The 25,616-nt window shown below is 49.4% G+C and overlaps 1 long non-coding RNA gene across 1 annotated transcript; it reads right to left on the bottom strand.

Annotated features, from left to right (window-relative positions):
* Nucleotides 1-19,825: 19,825 nt before the first annotated feature.
* On the bottom strand, nucleotides 19,826-22,493 carry LOC146809790 (uncharacterized). Its single transcript, XR_014965588.1, has 3 exons — nucleotides 22,306-22,493; nucleotides 20,036-20,157; nucleotides 19,826-19,917 (listed from the first exon to the last, which is right to left on the bottom strand). It is a non-coding gene; the product is annotated as an uncharacterized LOC146809790 (long non-coding RNA).
* Nucleotides 22,494-25,616: the final 3,123 nt, after the last annotated feature.

Genomic DNA, 25,616 nt, shown 5'->3' with positions numbered 1-25,616 from the left:
CTCCTGCCACCCCCACCCATAGGGGACCTGTTGCCCATCACTCCTGCCACCCCACTCTTAGCTGTCCTGTTGCCCATCACTCCTGCCACCCCCACTCATAGGGGTCCTGTTGCCCATCACTACTGCCACCCCCACTCATAGGGCTTATGTTGCCCATCACTACTGCCACTCCACCCATAGGGGACCTGTTGCCTATCACTCCTGCCAGCCCCACCCATAGAGACCTGTTGCCCATCACCCCTACCACCCCCACTCATAGTGGACCTGTTGCCCATCACTCCTGCCACCCCCACCCATAGGGGACCTGTTGCCCATCTCTCCTGCCACCCCACTCTTAGCTGTCCTGTTGCCCATCACTCCTGCCACCCCCACTCATAGGGGTCCTGTTGCCCATCACTACTGCCACCCCCACTCATAGGGCTTATGTTGCCCATCACTACTGCCACTCCACCCATAGGGGACCTGTTGCCTATCACTCCTGCCAGCCCCACCCATAGAGACCTGTTGCCCATCACCCCTGCCACCCCCACTCATAGTGGACCTGTTGCCCATCACTCCTGCCACCCCCACTCTTAGCTGACCTGTTGCCCATCACTCCTGCCACCCACACTCATAGGGGTCCTGCTGCCCATCACTACTGCCACCCCCACTCATAGGGCTTATGTTGCTCATCACTACTGCCACCCCACCCATAGGGGACTTGTTGCCCAGCACTACTGCCAACCCCACTCATAGGGCTTATGTTACCCATCACTACTGCCACCCCCACCCATAGGGCTTATGTTGCCCATCACTACTGCCACCCCCACCCATAGGGCTTATGTTGCCCATCACCCCTGCCACCCCCACTCATAGGGGACCTGTTGCCCATCATTACTGCCACCCCCACCCATAGGGTGTAGGAGAGTAGGATCTGCTTCACCTGGGTACCCCCACTTTTTGCTGGTGTTTCGCTGTTTTTCGACCGTAGTCTGGCTGTGGCCCTGCTAATCAGGACCACAGCCTAGCTGCTTCCTCTCTAACATGGTTTCCATGTACATTAGGTACATATCTAATTGGATTCTGGAGTGCCTTATAAGCCCCTAGTATATGGTATAATATGTACCTAGGGCATAGGTACCTCAGAGGCCTACCAGGGGCTGCAGCATATATTATGCCACCCCTGGGAAGCACTCCAAAAGGACACCACAGGTCTGCTACTGCAGCCTGGGTAAGGGTGTGCTTGCACCCCTTACTGTGGTATAGGCTACCTTTATCACTACCCTATACAGACACATATAAACCTGTAAGCCACTCCTATGGCAGGCCTTAACAATCCTGAAGGCAGAGTGCTTGGTTTTGTGTGAGAGGGTGCATGAGCTGAGCCCCTCTGCAGCTTTCGGAAATACTTCCTTATAGCTGTTCTGTGATACAGTCATAAGATATACTCTTAAATGCATTAGACCTCGCAGTAAATGCTAACTTTGGGATGGCTGCATCAGAACATGTCGTGTTTGGTGTCAAACGCTTTGGAATACTAAACCCCCGCCAATTCTGGCGGCAGGGGTACCATTCCACCCATCTAGAGGGAGAGACATGTTCACACTGGCTAAACCCTGTAGGACTTTCCTGAGCCCTGGCATCACAAAATGGATGCCTCTGCCACAGACACGGGTCTGGCCTGCTGCTGCTGACCAAAACTCCGGCAGGGGAGGCCTGGACAGTAGGTTTCTTGTCGAACGCAGGTGTGACCACCTCCCCAGACAGGCTGATGTGTATTGGGGCTGGGTGGGAGCACTCTCTGGTGCTTTGAAGTCCTGCACTGGGGGCACGTTTGCTGTCCCTGTGGATTGCCCAGTTCAAACCGGTTGCAGGGGCTACCCCCCCCTGCTCTGGCGTGAAACTGGACAAAGGAAATGGGTGTAACCACCCCTCTTTCCAAGCCCACCCATAGGTGGGGCCTTAGAGTTAATCCATCCGCTAAACTTACTATGAGTATGGGAATCTGGTCCCTAGGACTTTAGATTAACCTGGACGAAACTCTGCAACATATATCCTGGACCTTTGATGTTCTATCCTGACTAGAAGACTGAAGAAATCTCCCTTGGGGTCAAGGAGTGACTCCCCTGCTTGGCAGGCACCAAAGAAGCAACTGACCGGTCTGCATCGCTGAAGCTCCCACCGGACGCTGAAGTCTTTGCATCACCAGAGGTGGATTTCCAGACTTTCCCAAGGCTACCCTGAGTCCACAGCAAAGCTGAGGCCCTTGGCTATCGTGGGTGACGTGGAACCGTGACCCCTGGACATCGTGATCTTTTGCAGCAACACTATCTTCCTGATCCTCCTCGAAGTTGTGCTTTGGGCTCCGAGTAGCCCCGGCCTAGAGCACCTCCTGCACTGAAGATAGTTGGCCTCCACTCCACGAGTGACCCGTGGGCCAGCTTCAAGTGCGACCACTTGAGGCTCCTTTGCGATCACTAGCCCATTGGCTAGCAGGTCCCCACAAAGGCAACTCCTTTTTTGCGTGGGCTTTCCTGGTTGCTCTAGACGTGCCCTTACTTACCCTCGCTGGGTGAGTCCATCAGACCTTGCTGGTCTGCATCGCAGTCCTTTCTCTGATTTCCAGTGACTTGCCGTTGCCAAGGCTTATTGGGTCTATTCTGGTCGCCGATACCGCAGCATTCGACAGACTTTGTGGGACAGCTCGAATCTGGCTCATGGACTTTGTTGATGCCTCCTGAACCTCATGGCTGAAGAATCAAGAGACCCATCAACTCACTTGAAGCACCTGACATCTGTGGGCATTGGTCCATCCTGCCCTAGGTCACTGGCAAGTGACCCAGACTATGTCCCCTCTGCTTTCAGGTTCCTTACATCGTAGATCCAGGCTTGGATCTCTCCGGACACTTCTCCTCTTCACGGCAGCAGCAGTTCTTTGCAGGCTCCCATTGAAATCGACGACGCGACCCGACACCAAAAGACACCTATGCACCCGGCTTCCCTGGGTGAGGTAACTCGAGTACTCCGGTGCTCTCATGGGTGCTAGCCCTAGAACTTCCTAAGTCCACAAGGGTTTGGTCCTGCCTCGATTAGAAGTGTCCCTAATCTTTAAATTTCCAACCGCGACATTGCTCATAGAAGATAACGGGAACCCACGGTTGTGTTTACACACTGCATACAGTCCCCGTGGATCCCCTGTGTCACTACCTTGGGTGGTTCCTTGGGGTCCCAGCGATTCTAGAGGCTATAGGCCTAGTGTCTATTCCAGTTGTGGTTCTTATACCACTTTTTTGGTATATGGTTTGGTACGCCCCTAGGGCCCAAACGCGTATTTGTGTTATTACTGATGATTGCTATCTTGTAACTTAAGTACTTCGAACTCCTGTCTCATAAAGAGACTAGAGGGGTGTGTGTTAACCTAAATACATATATTTTAAATATATACCTGGTGTGGTTGTCTTTTCATTTGATCATTCAAGAGATTATAGACTGGTAAAACAAGCTGTTTTACATTCCTTCAAGACTTAGCCTGAAGGCTGCTCTCCATAGCTACCACTAGGATAGCTTTCAATAAAGGTTGTCTTTAACCTTTCACCATAAGGGTTTGTTTGGACTGATACAGGGTGCCCACTATAACTAGTGGATATATCAGGCCACCTTCTCACATAGGGGACCTGTTGCCCATCACTACTGCCACCCCCACTCATAGTGGACCTGTTGCCCATCACTACTGCCACACCCACCCATAGGGCTTATGATGCCCATCACCCCTGCCACCTCCACCCATAGGATTGGTGATGCGCCACACATCCATCATATCATACACCAACATTAGGTATGTCAGCAAAATACATCCCCCTATCATCATGACAACAGTGTGTAGTCTGTGACAAATGCCCACAACAGTGATTATGACTTCAAACATACAATGTAACTGCCATCACATGTGTGACCAAAAACTGAGTGTGGCCTACACAAGGCAAGCATCACTATAGCACTGTGTCAATGTAAAAATAACACCCCCTCACTGTGTAGAACAAAAGTTAAGTGTGTGGTTCCAAACTGCAGCAAATGTTGAGCATTGTGGTGATGGGGTCTAAAGCCCCCCTCATCACAGTGACCAAAAGGTAAGTGTCATCATGGTCAAAGCTGCAAATGCCAAACAGCATGTATGATGCCGGTCCCAACACATGAAACACTTTTAGGGCAAACTAGTGGTTGTGTCCCATACCCACAGAGATGTAGCTAACAGTGCTGTGAAAACCTAACATACTCTCGGCCATGTGCAGACAAGCACCACCCATGGGGGCTGACAATGCATACAGTGTACAATGACACAAAAGCAGAAGTGACCATCACAAAGCATACATACATCTCGAAAATAGACACACAAATCAAAACAACCTGTGTAGACTGTAGGTGTCAGGTCACAAACTCCCATTCCATGACAGCAATGGGACCTAACAACCTGGATAAATGTGCAGAATGATGTGATATGACTCACAGGGACAGCAGGGTAAATCACAAAAACAACATCCAGACAATCGCCCACAACAGCAATAACAATGCACTGGTGCAGATGCACAAACACAAACAGGCAACCTCACACTGCACATCTGACACAACATGTGTGTGTGTGTGTCTCAGTATCCCCAGGCAACTACACAACACATGAGGGGGGCTGAACCACAGTGACACAGATGTGGACACAGTGCCATACAAAAGTAAACCATCATTGGGACCCCCTTAGTGGGCAATCAGGCATTGTGAGATGAGAGGGAGCACAACAGACACATGTGACACAAGCTGGAATGAACACAAAGGAACACAGCAAGACCACCTGTTCTGGATATCGTCCTTTGTGCGCCTTGTTGGTGCTTGTGCGTTCACCTTGTCCACAATCCTCGCCCACATCTTGGTTTTCTGTGACATGGGGGTCCTTTGGACCAATGTACCAAACAAATGTGGCTCTACTTTGATGATCTCGTCTACCAGCACTTCTAACTCACTATCTGTGAACTTTGGATTCTTCTTTGGGGGCATGGTGATGAGTGGTGGTGGTGAGTGATGTGTGTGTGAGGGTGCAAGTGAGGGTGGGTTAGTGTTGGTTTAGCTAGCTGTATGTGTGAGTGCTTTTGGTGAGGTGCTGATGGTGTCTGAGTTGTGTGATGGGTGAGTTGTGAGTGTCTGTGGTTGCTGTGTGATGGTGTTTGCTGCTGGCTGTATCTCCTATTTGCAAAGGATCATGGTAGTGATTGATGTCCTTTATATAGGTGCAGTTGTGGGTGTGTCTTTGTCCCAGTTTTTTGGGACATTTATTGGCTTTGTCATTGCTTGTTTGGTCCTTTTTTTGTATTTTTTCCTTTGGGTTTTCTAGGCATGAAGGAGACGTTCTTCTGACCGAGACGGACGCTGATGTTGGCTCGTGCGGGCTTCTCCACCTCGTTCACGCTGACTATCTTCTGTGTTTCATATGCGTCGGTCGCGGAGATCTCTATTACTTGTGGACCCGGTTTTCTGTGCATGTCGGTCATGCGGCTTGGGCTCCGTGTGAGTCAGTCTGGTTTTACACGCACTGCATCGTGTGGATCGGACATCGCGGGTACGTGTCGGTCGGGTTCATTCCGGGTTCGTGTTGGTCGGTGAAACTCGCGTCGGTTTTCTGGCCGGATCACTATTTTCCCTACGGCTCGGTCATACGGCTTGTATTCCGTACGTGTCGGTTATAATTCACACGCGTTGCATTGTACTGCACGGGTCATACGCCGCTGGTCCGTGTCGGTCGGTCTCTGGTCCGGGTCCGTGTCGGTCGGTACGTTTTGCGACCGGAATCGGAATCGGCCCCAGAGTGTAAAAATCACCCTCACTAAAAGATGCATCTTAACACTCTGAGTTCAGGCATACTAGACTTTATTTTTCAATCTTGTTCCTAGGGTCAGTTATGTTTATAAGATGTTATAAACAAACTCCCCATTCTGACCTATGGGAACAGATAGCCTTGCAATAGTGAAAAACGAAATTGGCAGTATTTCACTATCAGGACATGCCACACACATCAGGGCATGTCCTACCTTTCACATACAATGCACTCTGCCCACGGGGCTACCTTGGGCCTACCTTAGGGGTGACTAATGTAGAAAAGGGACGGTTTAGGGATTGGTAAGTGTGTGCCCGTGCCAGGTCGACATGGCAGTCCCAGATTGCACACAGGCTCTGCAATGGCAGGCCTGAGTCATATTTTACAAGCTGCTTCTGTGGGTGGCACAATCAGTGCCGCAAGTCCACCAGCAGCATTTGATATACAGGCCCTGGGCACACATGGTGCACTGTACTAGGGTCTGACAAGGAAATCAAATAGCCAATCATGGAATCACTAATCCGTAACAATAATTTACAGGGAGAGCATAAAAACTTTAGCACTGATCAACAGTGGTAAAGTGCGCAGAGACATAAAACCACCACCAACAGGTCGGAAAAAAAATACAGGAGGAAGGCAAAAAGTTCTGGGATGACCCTGCAAAAAGGTCCAAGTCCAACATCCACTCTACAACACTCCACTATATGCCACTCTAATATATGGTATTCCATTGTACGCCACCTGACTCCTCTGCCTTACCCCACTTCACTTTACACCACTCCACTCTATATCACTTCACTCAATGCTCCTGCACTGTATGCTACTCCCCTCTATGCTACTCCACTTTACGCAGCTCCAATTTCATCACTACACTCCTAAAGCTGGAACCTGCTTTTTAATTTAATTATAGATAAACCAAAAATTCTCAGAGACCGGAAATGCTTGAAGACGTTATCTGAGTTAATAAGACATAGCTGCATTTGTATTATAGCCCCTGTCCTTAAAGGGATTGGAGACTCAAGTGTAGTAGCAACGCACTGTCATCTTCAGGGACATAGAATCTGTGTGACTGAACGGAAACCCTGTTGATGTGTGCACAGTGCAAATGTGAAAAACTGAAATGCTCCTTTGCATAAAAACATCTGGTCCATAGAGTTTCGTTAAAGAGGTCTGTCCATGGGGGGGCGTGGCTATGCGGCATAGCAATATGGCCGCGAGCTAGAGTTTCTCTGACACTGTCCACTTCCCATAACAGAATCCGTCTCACATATCCTGATTTCGAGGTGAGATCTGGCCGTCGGAAGGTCCGCTCGTTCAAACAAGCCTATTCTGAGCACCGGAGGATTCCACTGACCGGAGATAGGTCGAGCTGAGGTTGCGGTCTGGAACAATCACGGAGCCGGGCGCTCGATTAGACGTTGAGCGGGGCGGCACTCTACCGTGGCGGACCCGATAGCGGAGACCAAAGGACACCCGGGGCTCCGGAGGAGTCCACACGTTGCAGGTGACCCTGATAACAGGCGGCACAGCGGGCGTGCCACACCAATGTGCCCTGAGGAGGGGCAGAACACGCTGCAAAGACCGGTGAGGACTCGCGCGCCTGGCCGGTGCCGGGGGAGGGGACTTGATACAGCGGCGGCCGAACGCATAAGTGGGAAGAAAGAGATAGAACCCGCCCAAGCCCATCTCGACTGGGTGAATTTGTATTGCACTGAGAAGGTTAGCACTGTGGCAAACAGCGGCCCAGGAAGTGGGACGTTTTGCAGTGACTCGAGCTGCCGCCTTGGAAACATTGTAAGGGCACAGAAGAGACGCCATCATAGTAGACACAAACAAACCCCCACCAAGGCTCTGGGGTTGCAGCGGCGACTCGGGCGAGGCACCGGTGGCGTTACTACCCTTCCTCCTTCCCCACCCGGTCGCACAGATAGCCACAATCGGCAGCCTTAGGATCCAAATAGGTGCGCAGCACGAGTCCACCCCGGTAGTGTTGAAAGACGGCCACCCGGGAGCCCAAGACACCCGCAGAGACGCCTTGCGGTGGTGGAGCCGCACCAGACAGGGCACAGAGGCGGGAGGGGGCTGGAGTTCAGCAGGCCCCCTGAGATCTCTCGAGGGGTTCCCTTCCCTCCCGCTACCTGGCGGTAGAAAGCCCTAGAGACGGACAATTGGGGATGCAAACTGAGGGGCGATAGACGACAGAAGAGAAGAGCCCAGATACCCCACCCATCGGGCCCTGGCGACTCCAGGTTGGCGCGAGGCTGCGACGCCATGGCTTCTAATAAGGGCTCAAAGGTCACCCAGGAAAGCAAACTCGACCGCTAAACCTGTTTGAAAATGGTGATCGAGCAGCAACTCCCCAAAGACAAAACGGCCACAGGAACGGAGAGTGAAGGTCTGGAGCTCTCCTCGAAGGACGTCATGGATGCCATCTCAGGGGTCCGAACATCCATGGAGCCACAGATGGATGCCATTTCCTCGGAGGTGATGCTCATAAGAGCCGACCTGGCCACCAACAGAGAAAATATTGCACAGCTTGAAATAACAACAGCCAGTCTGGTGAGCGACACTTCAGAGCTGCAAAGCAAAATCCAAGAATTGAAGACCATCCGCAAATTTGCCAAAGATAAACTGTTCGATTACGAAGGGCGCTCAAGACGCAATAATGTGGATATCTTGGGAGTGCCGGAGCCGGCGGAGGGGCAGGCCACTGACCTCTTCGTTGAAACTCTCATTACTACTCACCTGCAACCCAAGGGTCTGTCAAACCTCTTCGTAGTTGGAAGGGCACACAGAGTCCCGGGAGGATGGGCAAAACCGGGTGCACCTCCGCATCTGATCCTGGCCCACTTACTAAACTATTGAGATAGGGACACCATCCTGATGACGTCCAGAGTGGCTCCTCCACTGAAGTACGAGAACTCCGTTATGACCTTCTTCCCAGACTTCACTCAGGTGGTGCAGCGACAGCGGTGAACCTTCCTGGCCATGAAGAAAAGACTCCATGACAAAGGCCTGAAATATGCGATGCTATTTCCGGCCAGGTTTCGTGTGGAGGCCAAGGGAAGGTCTCGGTTTTTTGACTCACCGGTGGATGCATCAGAGTGGTTAGATGGCTGGAGGGCTGCAAAGGAACATAAGGGTCAGGGACATTGACACCGCTAGTGTGGAGCCGCCGCAGTGCGGCACAGGAGAATCAGACGATGAAAAGAGACTGCTGCATGGCACAACAAAGGCCAGGTTGATCCTGGTCAGATCGGCTAATACCTCTCCGGTACTTGTGGACTCATCCTCCTGAACGATAAGGTATTATAGTCAATTTTACTCGGAACATTGATTGAAGATCAGTAAATGGGTGGGGGAGTTAGAGCAAAACACTCCTCAACTTTTTCTGTTAGTCAAGTTTGGGGCGACAGGCACTCTGCATTAAGTAACATGGGCATTTTAAAGCCCAGAGTGCAGGGCAGCAGGGTGGGGGGGAGTTGGGTAGGGTTTGAGTTGTGTATGTTGGTTATCGCAAGCAATAAGGTAGTATCATTTCTGTGCATGTGGGAATGGACATAACGTAAGAAACAATGCATACGGATTGGGAGAAAAGCATTGGGGTGATGAGTTGGAACGTGAACGGATTGGGGGACAAAGTCAAAAGGTGTGTGGTACTTCAGCGTATTAGGAGTCATGCCCCTGACGTGGAAATGCTTCAGGAAACGCACTTAATAGGTAATGCATGCAAAGCCCTCAACTGATGGGGGTATTAGCTGGTGGTGCACTCCGGCTTCACCACGGGATCGAGGGAACAGGAATTCTGCTAAAAAGATCCTTCCCAATGACAATCAACACCGTGCTGACAGACACGGAAGGCAGGTATCCGGGGATCACAGGGCAGTGGGAAGGGCAGCCATTAACTTTACTATCAGTGTATGTACCCCCAGGCCTCCAAAACATGGTATTCAGAGACCTGAGCTCATTACTACTCTCAGTACCAGACGGCCTGCTCTTTGTGGGAGGGAATTTCAATTCTGTGTGCTCTGGTACACTAGACCGACACCCACACGGGAATTGGGTCCCTCCAACAGGTGGCTCCCAGATTTCTTAGACACAATGGGTCTGGTGGATGCTTGGCTGTCTTATCACCCTGCAAGCATTTAACATACATACCACTCTGGGGCCTCAATAAAGGTTGTCTTTAACCAATAACCAATAAGGGGTTGTTTGGACTGATACAGGGTACCCACTATAACTAGTGGACAGCATATATCAGGCCAACTTCTCACATTGGTGTGCAGCGTGTGGGATTCCATCTTGCTATTGTTTTACCAAATAATCTCAATTGAGTGATTAACTGAAAACCACTAAAGGTACCCTAGGTACATATAATACAAGCTTTAGAATACAGTAAGTTTTACTGAACTTAGAGGTGTGTGTAAGGGGCTAGCACACCCTTTCTACAACTCAAGAGAGTTTAGTAGGCCACACTAGAGTAGGTAGTGCAATACACTACACCACACTAGTAATGTCTTCAAGGCCAGGAACCAGTTCGTCCTTGCCAGAAGCCAATGGGCTTCAAGATTCCCAGTATAATAGCCTCCCATTCATGGAACTGAGGGCATTATGTACAGCTAGGAAACTGAAGACAGGCAAAAGTCCAACTACCTAGCATCTCATAGAGGTACTCAGGCTGGATGACCTTAGCAGATCTTTAGGATCTGAAGGGTTAGGCAGAGTGGGTGGGACAGCACCTGAGGAAAGGCCTAGGGGTGTAACTCCCCATGACCTGACCTCTGAGGCTGGCCAGGCAGATAACAATGATCTGGACCTGGGAAATCCAATTCCCCTAGAAAGTGATGGAGAGGACCAACATAGACCCCTCTTTGTCCTTCCTGGGAGAGTTGGTGGTGGGCATAGAAGGTCAAGATCTTCCTCCAGGGAGTCTAACCAGTCTAACTCATCTGTAGGGACCTCAATCTCCTCTCAGGAGAGAAGGGAGAGACTGCTTATGTATGAGGAAGCTCAGCTTGAAATCAGAAGAAAGCAGGTAGCCCTAGATAGGGAGGCCCTAGAGCTCTACAGAGCTAGAAAAAAGGTGGGACTAGAGTCCCATGGTGGCAGCAACATCCCTAGAGATAGGGAGAGGTCTTATGACCATATAAACCTGAATACGATTGCCCCTTCCTACCAGAGTGGGGATGACATCCACAAATGGATAACTGCACTGGAAAGGGCCTGTAAAGTACAAAGGGTCCCCAGGAGCAGTGGGCAGCAATCTTATGGCTCTCCTTTGCAGACAAAGGTAGAGGTAAGCTCCTCTCTGTTAGAGAGAAGGAGGCAGATGATTACAACAGTCTGAAGAGTGCCTTAATTGATGGGTTTGGCCTAACCACCGAGCAATACAGGTTAAAGTTCAGGGATACCCAAAAGGCACAGACTCAAGACTGGGTAGACTTTTTAGATTGTGCTACTAAGGCTCTGGAAGGTTGGTTACTTGGCAGTTAAGTGCATGACTATCAAGGATTGTACAATTTAATTATGAGGGAGGAGATCCTTAATAATTGTCAAAATCAGCTGTTGCACCAGTAACTGGTAGACTCAGATCTGACCTCTCCCCAAGAATTGGGAAAGAAGGCACACAAGTCGGTCAGAACCAGGGTGAGGCAGAAGGTACAGAACCAAGGTAGTGAACCCAAGAAGCAAGATCCTAAAAACTCTGACATAGAGGATGTTTCCATAGTCCAGTCTGCTGGTGATCAGTGCTTGAGTGACGATGTTTAGCGTAAGCCAATCTAAAAACGTTCTTGAGGACTTTGAAGGTGTACAAGCAGGAGGAGGTGACCATGTTGAGCTAGTTAGACATCAAGACTTAATTGCTGTTTATGATTCCTAGCTTCTTTGCTAATGTTGATGGAGTGGGTGTTGTTCATAGTTCTGAGGGCCACCAAGCTGCAGACCGTAGTATAATGATGTTATACGTACTAGGACCCTCCTGGTCCCGGGGCAGACTCTAGACAGGTTCTGAGTCATAGCTGGGAGGTGTTAGAGTTTGATTAATTGTAAAGTCTGATGTAATGCGCTGTGATTCTAGGCAAATCAGTTAATCTCCCGTGCCTATGGACGATGCCTCGAGACCATCATGGGTGATTAGCAGTGCAATACAAATCCAAGTATTATTATTATTATTAATGTGCTGAAGAATGAATTAAGGTTTAACCATAGCTCCTGTGTGGCGCATTTAATCTGCATGCTGCAGGGCTGGGGATGACACTACATCTCGCAACAAGTAAGAGACATGTGCCCGAAGAAAACGTGACTGGTCTCCCTGAGAGTTTGCAAAGGTACAGCAAACTATTTATGCAAGCCACATGTGCCCGGAATCGATGCAAAGCAATGTGCAACCTGCACATGTAGAGTTAAAGCACTGTTCCAGAATGTACACGGTCACAGAAGAAATCAAAAGCCCTACAGAGGGGCATATTGGAAACACCCGCCAAAACTGTTGACAAGGTGGAATCAGAAGAGGCAAGAAATAACGATCACATCTGCAAGGTACAAGAAACAGAAACTTACTCACTGTCAATGGTGATTGAAGCCAACTGTGGCGCATATTCCTGCAGCGACTTCTGCTTGCAGAAGTTGTCGGTGTCACCCTGCACGGTGAAAGCCAACACAATGTCGACAGAAGTGAGTGCGAAATACACTGCAGCCACATTCTTGAAGCCACCACCACCGTTCGACACTTCTAAGAAGTAGAACATCTGTGCCAGGTGGGCTGTGTGAATCAAAACATTTGATGCACATAGAAGTGCTTGAAGAAGAAGACAAAGAGAAAATCATCAAATACTTTTAAAAACCTTGCAGGCGGAGTGAAAGAAGTGCTAAAGAAGATATCCCAAACTGAAGTAAAATCATACCAAAACGTAAAAGAAGCGTTGGAGGCCAAGTTCAACCCAATGCCGAATGACGACTATAGGGGCACATGCATCAACAATGCCATTTGCGATTCCTTATTAGCAAAAAATAAGGAATCGCTAATAAGGAATAGCAAAAGGCTATGCATGTAGGAATCGCTATTCAAATAGCGAATCCTTAACTTTCCTTAATTGCTACTAGCAAATAGCGAGTAGCAATTAAGGAATGCCATCCCAATCATTCCTATGGGCCTCCAGGCCCATAGGAATGAATTGGAGATTGCATGAGCAAATAGCGAGTACCAGTAGGTTCTCGCAAATTGCTCATGCAATTTCAAGGGTGCAAGGGTGTCAAAATGACACCCTATTGCACCCCTGAAATTGATATGTGCACATATGTTGCACACACACATGCTCTAAGGGCATGTGTGTGCGCAACATGAAACTTTGAAAAATGCACAAATGTGCATTTTTCACACTTTTAGCAAATTACCATGCAGTTCATCTTCATGGTAATTTGCTCCCCCTATTAGCGAATTCGCTAATTTTTTAACTTTCATGCATTGCATTTAAGGAATCCCAAATTGAGATTCCTTAAATTAAGGAATCTCAATTTGGGATTCCTTAAATGCTATCGCTATTTAAGGAATCGCTATTTAAGGATTCCTTAAATAGCGATTTTTGCTTTTGGGTTGATGCATTGGGATTGGGTATTTTTAACTCAATACCGGGAGCTATTAGCGAATCGGTATTTTACCGACTGGATTTCGGCTTGATGCATGAGGCTGAAAGAGAGATATATCTTCAACAAAGCACGACAACAGGTTGGTGAAACAAGGGATGAGTTTGTCAAAAGACTTGGGGCCAGATGTACGACCCTTACATTTTACGACTCGCAAATTGCGTTGCTTTGCAAAATGCTATTTACAACAGTGTCTCGAAAACTGTTAGCGATTCCTAATGGGGTCACAAATTGCCTTCCTCATTAATATTCATGAGGCAGGTGCTATTTGCGACCCCATTAGGAATGGCCAGCACTCACAGGGATGGTGGCCTGCTGGGGTCAGCAGACCACCATATCTGTAACTGCTTTTTTAGTAAAGCATTTTTTTTTTATTGCAGCCCGTTTTCCTTAAAGGAAAACAGGGTGCATTTAAAAAAGAAAAATTAAATGACCACTGCCTGCCTAAAGAGCAGTGGTCCCTGGGACTACTGCCGGCTGTTAAAAAATATTTTCACACACACTCACAAAGGGGAAGGGGTGCCCTAGGGACCCCGACCTGTTTGCTAGTAGTTTACCACCGACTTGAAGTAGATGGTAAACTGCAAGTGTTTTGCAGCCGCAAATGCAGTCGCAAAACAATGTTACATTACATTGTGACTCGCTATTAGGAAGGGATGCCCCTTCCTAAGACCGAGAGCCGCAAATGCTATTTTGCGAGTCACATACTCGCAAAATAGCGTTTCTACATGCCAGGGACCATTTTTGCGGTTGCAAATGGCCCGATTTCCCGTTTGCAACCACAAAAAACGGTTGTACATCTGGCCCACGATACCCTACTTAAACTGAAAATTATGGGACCTTACCAACGAAGAAGCCATGTGCCTTTCAGATTTATTTAGAAGACACATGTTGAGAGAAATACACAGTTTGGAGAAAATGCTGATGGCTGCGAGAGCAGAAGAATGAGTAGACTGACAAGCTGATAACATGGAAGTAGGAATAGCTCACAATGAAACAGTCCTGTTCATGAAAAGCAAGCAAAAGCAAGATGCACGTAAGACGACATATTTAAAGAAATCAAAGCTATGCTTCCAATGTGGATTTTCTTTTCTCCATGAAGGTGATTGTCCAGACATCTGGCAAGTGTGTAAAGGTTGCAGGAAAGAGAATCATTTCATAGCTGTGTGCCGAGCTAAGGAAAAATCAAGTGCATCACGACGGAAAAAAAAAAGATGAATGCAAGAACATTCCAGAACCACTTTAGCCACGGCCACAAAACCAAAAAGCAACATGAGCTACAACAAGTGGAACCCAGGAAAAATCAATTGCACCAAACTCATCGTACAAAAGCTCTTCGACGTCACTATTGAGTACCAATGAAAAAGATGGGTATGCTCTGATAGTATCTATCAGAAGGAAGAGTGCACATGTAGGTTAAGCTGTCAGTAAAGAAGATTACAGTTCAATGAAAACCCACCAAACAGAGCGACAAACCTCTTTTGGACACAGTTCCAAAATCATATTGAAAATGAACGGTCACCCAATAACTTTCATCATAGAAAGTCATGCATCGATTAATATCATGCCAGTGGAAAGGTTTAACTGCTTATCCCCTGTGCTTCACCTTACCTCATCAGACACAAAGCTATATACCTGGGCCATATCTGAACCGCTGCAAAGCCAGAGGTAGTTCACAGCAACAATGCGATCAAAAAGACATCGGTGCAAGCCACCATTCGAAGTTAAACAGGGGACTTCATTGAGTGTCTGTTTGCTGAGCTTTGCCACCTCTGCTGACATGGGGTTGATGTCCCTGAATTACAACCTCTGTGCTCAATCTGAGATCACAAGTCGATTCCCATTGTTTCTCCATGGCCTGGGGAAACTCAAGAAAATGAAAGTACAGCTTCATATCAATGACCACATCCGCCTTGTTGCACCGCGACACCGTAGAGTTGATTTTCATCTACAAGAAGCTGTAGAGAAAGAACTAGAAGCACTGTTGAAACATTAAATCATTGAACATTCCACAGGCCCCACTTCATGGGTCTTGGCCATAGTCGTAGTACCAAAAAAAGGCAGTAGCGGATCTGTGCGCATTTGCGTTAATATGCACCAGCAGAACAAAGCCATTGAGAGGGAAAGCACCCTGTTCTTCTCATAGCAGACATGATCATGCAATTGAATGGAGCCAAAGTGTTTTCCTGTCTTGACTTGAATAAAGGATACCATCAACTTGAACAGGAGGAGAACATCAGGTACATTACTACCTTTTTGACTCATGCCGGTTTGTTCAGATATAAAAGACTGAGTTTTGGAGTATCTTCGGCTGCTGAGATATTTCAGGATGTTATTCGCCAAGTGATTCAATCTGTCACACATGCTTTCAATTACAGTGATGACATACTGGTTTTTGGTAAACACAAAAAGAACATGACAAAGCCCATAACCAAGTGTGCCAGTTACTTGCTGAAGCAGGATTCACTCTAACTGCTGCAAAATGTGAGTTTCACAAAATCAAACTTGAGTTTTTTGGGCACATATTATCTGATGGGGGGATGACGCTAGATCTGGACATGGTGCAAGCACTGTCATCCAATTGCCCCACTAAGAAGTTAACATGCAATGATCCATTCTAGGCATGGCCAGTTTTGCTCAAGTTACATTTGCAACTTTGATACAGTGAGTGCCCCATTAAGAGACTTGATCAAACAAAATGTACAGTTTTATTGGTCTCCAGAATGTGACAGGAGTTTCAGAGACATTAAAGTTGCGATTGAGAATGCAAACAAACTGGCCTATTTCGACCCCAAGTTACATACCAAGATAACGGTTGATTTAAGCCCAATAGGGCTAGGGGAAATCTTTGCTCAACACAATGGTCTTCTGAATGCTCAGAGATATATTGTGACCTATGCCAGTCGGAGCCTGTCTGAGACAGAACGTGCCTCCTCTTAGCTGGAGAAGTAGAGTGTGGCTGTGGTGTGGGCCTGCAAACATTCTCATGAATTTCACGAAATTTCATGAATTCCTCTCATTGAGAGGTGGAGGTTAAGACTTCAGTATGACTAAGAGATTGTGCGCAATCCAGGGAAAGATCAGAACCCAGCAGATTACTTGCCATGAGTGCCGCTACATCGTCACAGTTCGACATCCAAGACAGCTGAAGCATATCTCAACTTTATCATAAGATCCAGCACACCAGCAGTTCTGTTGGTGGAACAAATCTTTGCTGCCACCAATAGTGATTAAGACATGATCGCCATTAAAGAAATTATTGCTATGCAATCATGGAGAAGAAATACCCTGCCCCTTTTTGATGATGTTGAATTTCAAAAATAAAAAAATGTACAGAATGAGTTTTCAGTTACACGAGAAGGCCTATTTGGCCAACAAGTTCATTCCATATGTTCCCATACGCTCCCTTAGATCTGGCGAACGGGCTTTGCTATGTGTCCCCAGAGCTAGGAAAGCAAGACAGGGGTCCAGAGCTTTATCTGTGGCAGGTCCTATGCTGTGAAACAGTCTCCCCATAGCTATTAGACTGCACAGAGAACATCTTCCTTTTAGGAAACAATTAAAAACTTTCCTCTTCCAAGATTAAGATACCATATTAATGTTATAAATGTACACGGCTAGTAATTGTTCTTGTTTATTGATGGTGCTAAAGGGCGCGGAGATACTCCTTAGGGAGTCGATTCCAGCGCGGTACAAACATGCAAATAAATAAATAAGGCTTAGGGGCCTATTAGGATGGCGGGCGGGCGGACTTTCGTCTGCCCGCCCCCCTAGCGGTGCTGGGACCGGCCGCCAGTGGTGCGGCGGTCCCGCACCGGCAATTAGGATGCCACCACCGTGGCGGTGGCATCCTCTATTTCCATCATTGTGGCGGGCGGTGCTCACAGCACCACCCGCCACAATGCTGGGAATGCACGTTGTGCATTGTCATGTACAAGGTGACAGGAACCGTGCGGTGCCTGCCACCTTGTCCGTGACAATGTAGGGGGGTACCATGGGTACCCCCGTGCATACCCCCTGCCCCCCAATACCCTGGGGGCCTGCAACGGGCCTCCGAAAGCAAACTCTGCATGGCTTTCCATGGCGGGGTCTCTGCCATGGAAAGCCCTGCACCGCTGCCCATGCTAATATGGATGGCGGTATCTAGCAGACACCGCCACCATATGCAGCCGCTTTTCGGCCCAGTCGACTGGTCAACCGGCGGAAAACCGGCGGACGGTCTTTCCGTCCACCAGGGTCCCCCCCGCCATACTAATATGGTGGGGGGAAATGGGTGGCGAGCGGGGTATGATGTAGGGCGCCATGCGGGCGGTGGCGATCCACCATACATCATAATAGACCCCTTAGTATTAAGACGCTCAAGAATAGTCATACCTGAAAGCCTAAGACAGAGGATCATCGACCTAGCTCAAGAATGGCACCATGGTATTGTAGCCACCAAAAGGGGTCTACAAGATTGAGTGGGGTTCCCTCGACTAGATGAACAAATTGAGAAGAAGCTGAAAGCGTGCAAATTTTGCATTTATTTGTCTCCAAAGTTGACACAGTACCAAGTGACAATGTCTGACCTTCTTGCCTATGCCTGGGAGAGGATTGCTTTTGATGTCTTTGGGCCTTTAGGAAATGGACACCACCTCAGGGCAGTCATCAACGAATATTTGCGTTTTCCTTTGGTGGAAGATCTGTCTTCAACAACCCATCCCAAAGTCATAGAGTGACTTGGTGACATCTTTGTGATGTGGGGCAACACCGACATCCTCAAATCTGACTACTGTGTACACTTTAATACCAAAGAATTTCTTGTCCTGCTCAACGTCAAAGACCAGAAAAGTACACCCCTCTGAACCGAAGCCAATGGTGTAGTTGAACGTTTCATCTGTACCCTCAAGAGAGTCATTCAACAAGCGTCCATGGAAGGAATCGACCTCAACGGAGCCCGGCACCAGGCCCTCCGGGACTATCGATCATCACCTTACTCTTCAACTGGTGAGAGCCCAGCCACCTTACTATTTGGGGGAGCCATCAAAACAAAACTACCTCAATTAACTCACAAAAGGAAAATGAAAACCTATGACTACCTCAATACAACCCACAAAAGGAAAATTAAAACCTATGACTACCAGCATTGCCATGTCCAGGAGACAGTCTTTGATGAAGGAGACTGGGTACTGCTTAAACAGAAAAGAAAACAGACACTCCTTTTGGTGATGAAACTCTACAGGTCGTTGCATGCAAGGGACATATGATGACAGCACATCATCCTTGACAGACCATCACTTGGGACACATCACATATTAAGCACCTACCTCGTGCGTTGTGACCCCCCGCCAACAGATCCTGCTCAAGCACCTAAGCCTAAGTCGCTGTTGCCCGATCAGGGTGGACCTCGATCATCTCGGATCACCCAAGCTGGCAGACATGTGTGAGCACCTTGATGACTAATTGAAGAGATGTGATTTGAATTATGTCTGCTACTTTTCATTTAACAATGGGGAGATGTGGCATATTGATGTTACACGCACTAGGACCCTTGTGGTTCTGAGCCAGACTCTAGACAGGAACTGAGTAGTATGCTGGGAGGTGTTAGCGTGTGGTTAATTGGAAAGTCTGATGTAATGCGCAGTGTGTGAGTGTATCCTGAAGAATAAAGTAAGGTTCAACCGCAGCTCCCGTGTGGTCCATTTAATCTGCATGCTCCAGGGCTGGGGATGCTACACAGACAAAGGTGTCTTTTCTGAGGATCACCACATCTGTTTTGTTGGAGTTGAGCTTTAGGCAGTTAGTTCTACTCCAGCTAGGGACTTCGGACATGCAGTAGGTGAACTTCATGTAGGTGGCGGAGGTGTCATTGGAGAGGGAGAGAATAAGCTGTATATCATCGACATAAGAATATTTATGCCCCTCCTCACCCAAAGACGACAATGCTACTAGTGAACTAAAAGGCAAGTCTGTTGTCATGTATATAACCTATTATTTAGCCTAGATTCTTATTATGCATGGAGCAACATTGAAGTATATTAAAACAAACGTAATGGTTTTTTTTACAGCTCACATCTTCCATTATGTATTTGAAGGTGCTCTCAAATGTTATAATAATAGAAAAAGGAGCTTGATTAAATACAATATTTGTCTAGGATCACTCAATGTAGTCAAGCGGGAAAGCCGGGATTAACTCCAGGTTTTCTAGTTTCACATTGTGCACATCAGCCATAGTACCGCCATGGGCACCCCTCAGTCCCCCCTCCCCCAGAATACATACCCAAATAACACACACACAGACTATTGAGTTGGGTAAAGTTTGCTGCAGGTTTATTACATATTCCAATATGTAATGGGTGGGTTATCTTACGGGCGATCCAAGGGCAGGCAACCAACTGGGCCGCCTGCCTGCCTGATGAGCCTGACTATCCATCGAATTCCGAGCGTGTGCCCCCAATCTGGAAGGAGAAGGAAAACAAAATTTTCAAATCACACGCTTACTCCCCCCATGGTGCTCTCATCCCACGCCCTGGCCCGGGGAACCAGCTCTGGCCCCCGTGTCTGAGCCGTACTTACTCAACAAATTGCGGGACGCAGACGACGGGCGTGCTGTCCAGCAGTCGTGCCAGCGGTACTGCCGCTCACAAGAGTCACTTTGGGCTCCTCGTCCAAATCTCTAATCTTCCCACACTGGGCTGCTGCAAAGACAAACAAATGTGAGGCAAAGGGAGGGGGAAGCACGTTCACCCTTAACGGGATATCTTGATGCGGAATAACCGATGTTTATTGTTAACCAATCTGAATCATACTCCTTCTAACGGCCGCAGTTGGGTGGAAGGCTGAGTGGACCCGCCGGGATCTGAACCAGTGACCCTAAGGTCGGCACCGGCCCCTGCATGGACGCCTTAGTCCATTGAGCCACCTGATCTGGCAGTGTGGCGCCCAGCCTCCTCGCGTGCCCAGCGTCCCCCTCTCCCCGAGATAGGGCGCAGTCCACCATAAAAATGGCCAGGCTGCGCTGCCCCCTCTCCCAGTGGGAGTCTTCTAACGCCCGGTCCGTCCCCTGCTCGGCGCCCCTTAACCTTGTAGGGTACCACCTTAAATATGGGCTCTCCCCGACGAACTATTTGGTCGTCGTGCGGGCCGTCTGTGCCTGGGCGCAAATCGGGTTGGGGGGGATTGAAGCATTCGTTCCCTGTGCTTGGAGCAGAAACATTTGCCTATTCAAAACACGCTGCCTGGAACGCTGGTGTTGTTATGCCTACAACCCGGTATCCCAGACAGTCTCCCATCCAAACCGGACCGGGCCCGACCCTGCTTAGCTATCGGGGTCAGGCACATTGCCAGCAGGGACTGCACTCCCTCACTTTGTTACGCGTGCGGCGCTGCCTGGGCGTTCCCGTTACCCAGAGTTGGAGCGCTGTACCGGAGCATCTGCCTGGTCCGAGACCATCCTCGACGCGCACATACCCCCCTCTGCATGCGCGAGCTCGCCGGAGGATTTCGAACTCAGCACCTGTGGGTAACCGCAGATGTCAGCGAAGAACGGTTAACCGACTGAATGTAGTTTGCCGACAAAACTTAATGGCTGAGTGCACCCTTCTTCTGGGATTTGACCGGTACTCCAAGGCTGAAGGCAGATAGCAATGGCAGGTGGTTTACCGTCAAGTCAGACGCTCTCCCGACGTGCTGTTTGAAAAGTATCGCAGGCCATTACCCAGAAAAGTGCTACTATTAATTAGGAGGTGGTCTTCGAGCCTTCGTTTGTCAGGACCCGGATAGGAGGAAGGCAGAGAGTGGATGCTAGATAGGATGATGATCGCAGGTGAGAGACGTCCTACCTAGCCTTTATCCTAAAGAGACTGAAAAGGTAGCTCGTTACCCAAGACAAGCAGCCAGCCTCCACGAACGGTATCGCTAGCCCCCACCCCACCATGAAGCACAAACAGGAAGAAAGTCGCCCTGTCCAAGCAGCAGCATCTTAAAGGGATCTCGGTTTGTGATCGCGTATAGTCGCTAAGTGGCCTCGCTAAACCCACGTGGTCTCTATGGTGATTTGAGACCATGTAGTCCAAAATTACAGATGGAATTAAGCGTTTAACAGGGTGATCCCAGCAGTAAGGTGAATGTGGGATGAATAATTTAGCGGGTGGAGTGACACCACTAGAGACATTTTATTCTTCCGAAGGGTAATAATACACAAACAGGGGATCCCACACGCTTAATGTAGACCCCACGATAAAGGGGGGAGCTTCCTGAGGGGATCCCAACCTTCAGAGGGCCCCCGTGAAGAACAAGACCAAGGAAAATTGGTGATATATAAAAGGCTCAAGGACTTCAGGTCAGTCTCACATTCTACAGGAAGCCCCATTATTTTGTCACGTCACTGCCTTCGCGACATGCTGGTGCGTTGGCACGAACGTACCTGTGATGTCTTCCCAGCCTGATTCCTTGCCAGACTGGGCCCTCAATAATCCCGGTTTCTAGCCAGGGCCGCACTCTGCCGCCGACCAGGGGTCCCGGAGATGCAACTCCAGGGTCAGAGGGTGCCGCGGCGCGCGGCGGAATGGCACGTTGCTCCCCCCGTTATGCTGTACTCTTGTCCCCCTCAAAAGGGAAGAACAGGGTGCAAGTCTCCAGTCCGGCAGGTGAGCCGGGGGGGGGGGGCACGACCCCATCTACCCACGTCACGGCCGAATACCCACCCACACAGGATCTGAACCCTGGCCACGGTATTCACCAAGCTTTTATCCCACGACCCAGCGACAAGCGCGCCGCCTACCTCGCGCACGTCCGGCCGCACCCCATGCCCGAGCGCCCTAAAACGTACGCCAGGCTAGACCCACCTGGGGCCACACGCGAGGCTCGCACCTCCCCCACCCGTGGCAATCGACACCACGGGGCCCCGTACAACCTGGTGCTGCCCAGGGACAGGGCCGGGGCGGGGGAAAGGTAGCAAGCAAGATTCACCGCTCAATAGGGGGCAATGACAACTCGACGACGAGCGACCTTCCAACGTGCGAAGGGTGCGGCGTCTAGGCGAACAAAGAGGTTGCCGGGAGGGTGGGGTAAGGCTAAATAGCCTCCCCTTCCCCACAGGAGCCCGGAAGTGACGCGCTTGTGCGTCACTTCCAGGCGAGAGAGAGGGGAGGGAGACACCGACCGGCGTCCCCGCCCCCTGGGAGGGGGGGTGGGGAGGGGTGACCGGTGCCCCGGCGGCACTAGGGCGCCGACCGCCAAGTGGCCCCCTGCGGGGGCCGCGGTCGGCGGCATAGATGGTTTCCCTTTCTCTCTCCTTTTCTCTAATATACCAAAGGTCACTGCTTTATTTTGAATTCTTTGTGCATGAGATTAGAGGGCTCAGCAGGCAGAAGCCCCTCAAAAGCTCGGGTCGTTTTGAGCTCGAAGATTCAAGGGGACCTCAAGTTGAGCCAGAGCCAGGCCCTGGCTCGTGGCTGGATCCTGGTTTCAGTGGCTCGCCCACCTCTAAAAATGAAGTGCAAAGAAATGATTGCACAGATCCCGTATTACACGGAAGGTTACAATACAAACACATAGCACAGGAGGTATATTTACAAATATAACAATATAACCTACAAAAAGAATTTTGTTGTATTCATTTTTCCAGCCTATGTATTTCGTATGTTCATAATGTTTGCCCGGCTATAGTCTAATGCAGTGCTTCCCACCGAAGGTTAACTTTGAGTCCATCCTGTGTTGTTAGAAAAAAGCACACTGAGCAGTCAACTGTACTATCTTGCCATTGTTCCCCTTTTATTGAATCAGTATGTCCTCTCCTGACCAGTGGCTTTGAATCCACAAGACCTCTCTCGGATGCACCACCAGCTGGTATTCCTCGACATAGGATTTTATCTTGGCACGTATGGTTTCTGTATGGCACTAGCATTACGCTAGGTGGCGTCAGTGCACTTTATAGAAACAGAGACCATGCACAAATGTAGAACAATGAAAGAAAAGTAAAAACGCCAGAGATGGTAATTTCTTTGTTTACTTCTCCGATCCTCAGGGAGAGGGTTCTGGATGGGGAGGGGGGGGGGGGAGCCTGGAGGGGGCCGTTGTAGAAAATATTTTGGTCAGAGCAGACCGGCTTTAATATTATCACTTTTACTTTTTTTCCGAAGAACTTCTTAGCCTTAGAGTTTTTTTATTTCCTTGCAGGAGTTTGTTTAAGGCGTAACTCATTAAAAGTGACTTTGTTCCTTCTCCAGCAAGTATATCTGTCGGAATGAGCAGGGGTGAGAGCCTTTCAGGGGAAGTACATACTTCACAATAGACTTTCATGGAGAGAGGAAAGTCAAGGGATTTCTTCCGGGACAAATTTGGTAGCAAAGACTTACATTTATATTTCGTCGGTTCTTTGTTTATTTAACTTTGGTTGGTATTCGCAGGCAATGAAGATGAATTTAGTGATTTTCATCTATTTTTTATTATTAGGCAGTGCATGGCATCAAGGACGTCAGCAAGGAAGGCAGTTTCCATATATAATTGATCCTCATAATGGTGACTGGAAGCATGTCCTCCTCCACCATGAACCTCATATACAAACTGAGCGACGCTGAGATAGTGCAGAGCCGTGCTGGGCTGCTCGTGTCCGGTACAGGGTCAGAGTAGGCACTTCCCATTCTAACCAGCTAAGCAAGCCAAGAGCCAGGCATTTGTGTCCGGCGCAAAGAGGACGCCAAGATGGCCGGGGGAGGCATAAATACCTCCCCCTCCTCTTTGTACCGGAAGTGACGTAGCTGGTCAGGGGACTCCTCCTATAGTCCCCCGTCTTAGTGGGGGTGGGGGAGTGCCAAATGCGACTAAGGGTGGCCGCCCGCTTAGGGTGGCCCCCTGCGGGGGCCGCGGGCAGCCGCAAGTCGTGAGGATTTCACCGAGGTTCACATGATCAAGTGTCTCAAAGAGGGTCTGTGGCCAACCCAGTGACTTCTTCCTCACTATGTGACTGTGCCCAAATTGGGGGTGTTCTGGGTTGGGGTTGGCAATTGTTTGAATGGGAAAATGGAGGCCACACGGTTTGAGGGAGCTAAACTCATGTCATTAGGAAGAGGAGTAGAACTACCAACATGAAGGAGTCGATTCCGATCCAGGTCGGACAGCTCTCCGAAAGCTGTTCGTAGCCTTACCTTGCGACCGACACGTTCCGGGAGCCGGTGCGTCCGGGCAGTGAAGTACGATGCGCATAACTGACACAATTCCGACCGACACGTAGATTGCAATTCCAGCAACATTTCCCGTACGAGCCGTACCTCCGATCGCTGATTGGAGTCGCCCGGAAGCAGTTCCCACAGCAGTTTCCGGCCGGACAAGTACGATGCGCAAATCATACGCGCCGGACGGGTCGCCACGTACAGCACGTCACAGCATCTGGGTAAGCAGCATATCAGGTACGATTCGCGCCACAACACAATCCACGGCTACAAGACGGACCAGCTAGCAATGGGTATGAGACGGAGCAACAAGCAGCGTGTACGAGACAAACACATCATGAATCCCATCGCGCAGGCCATACCAGTACTGTACTTATATGACCGGATCAGGAACAGACGCGGACGGCGCAGGCGGTAAGTCAGACACCCACCACACAAACAAACGACACGTACCCGCCAAATGTCACACACACCCAGGGGGTCCATATCCTGTACACTAGCAACAGGCCACCATAGGGGTTGTATGGCTATCACTACTGCCACCCCACTCATAGGGGACTTGTTGCCTATCACTAATGCCACCCCCACTCATATGGGGCTTGTTGCCCATCACTACTGCCACCCCCACTCATAGGGGACTTGTTGCCCATCACTACTGCCACCCAAACACTCATAGGGGACCTGTTGACCATCATTACTGCCACCCCCACTCATAGGGAACTTGTTGCCCATCACTACTGCCACCTCCACTCATAGGGGGTTTGTTGTCCATCACTACTGCCACCACCACTCATAGGGGACCTATAGCCCATAAATACTGCCACCTCCACTCATAGGGGTTATGTTGCCCATCCCTACTGCCACCCCCACTCATAGGGGATATGTTGCCCATCACTACTGCCACCCCCACTCATAGGGGACTTGTTGCTTATCACTACTGCCACCCCCACTCATAGGGGGTATGTTGCCCATCACTACTGCCACCC

Source organism: Triturus cristatus, chromosome 7 (assembly GCF_964204655.1).
Source record: "Triturus cristatus chromosome 7, aTriCri1.1, whole genome shotgun sequence".
NCBI classification, from domain to species: Eukaryota; Metazoa; Chordata; class Amphibia; order Caudata; family Salamandridae; genus Triturus; species Triturus cristatus.
This window is presented reverse-complemented; position numbering and strand designations above follow the sequence as displayed.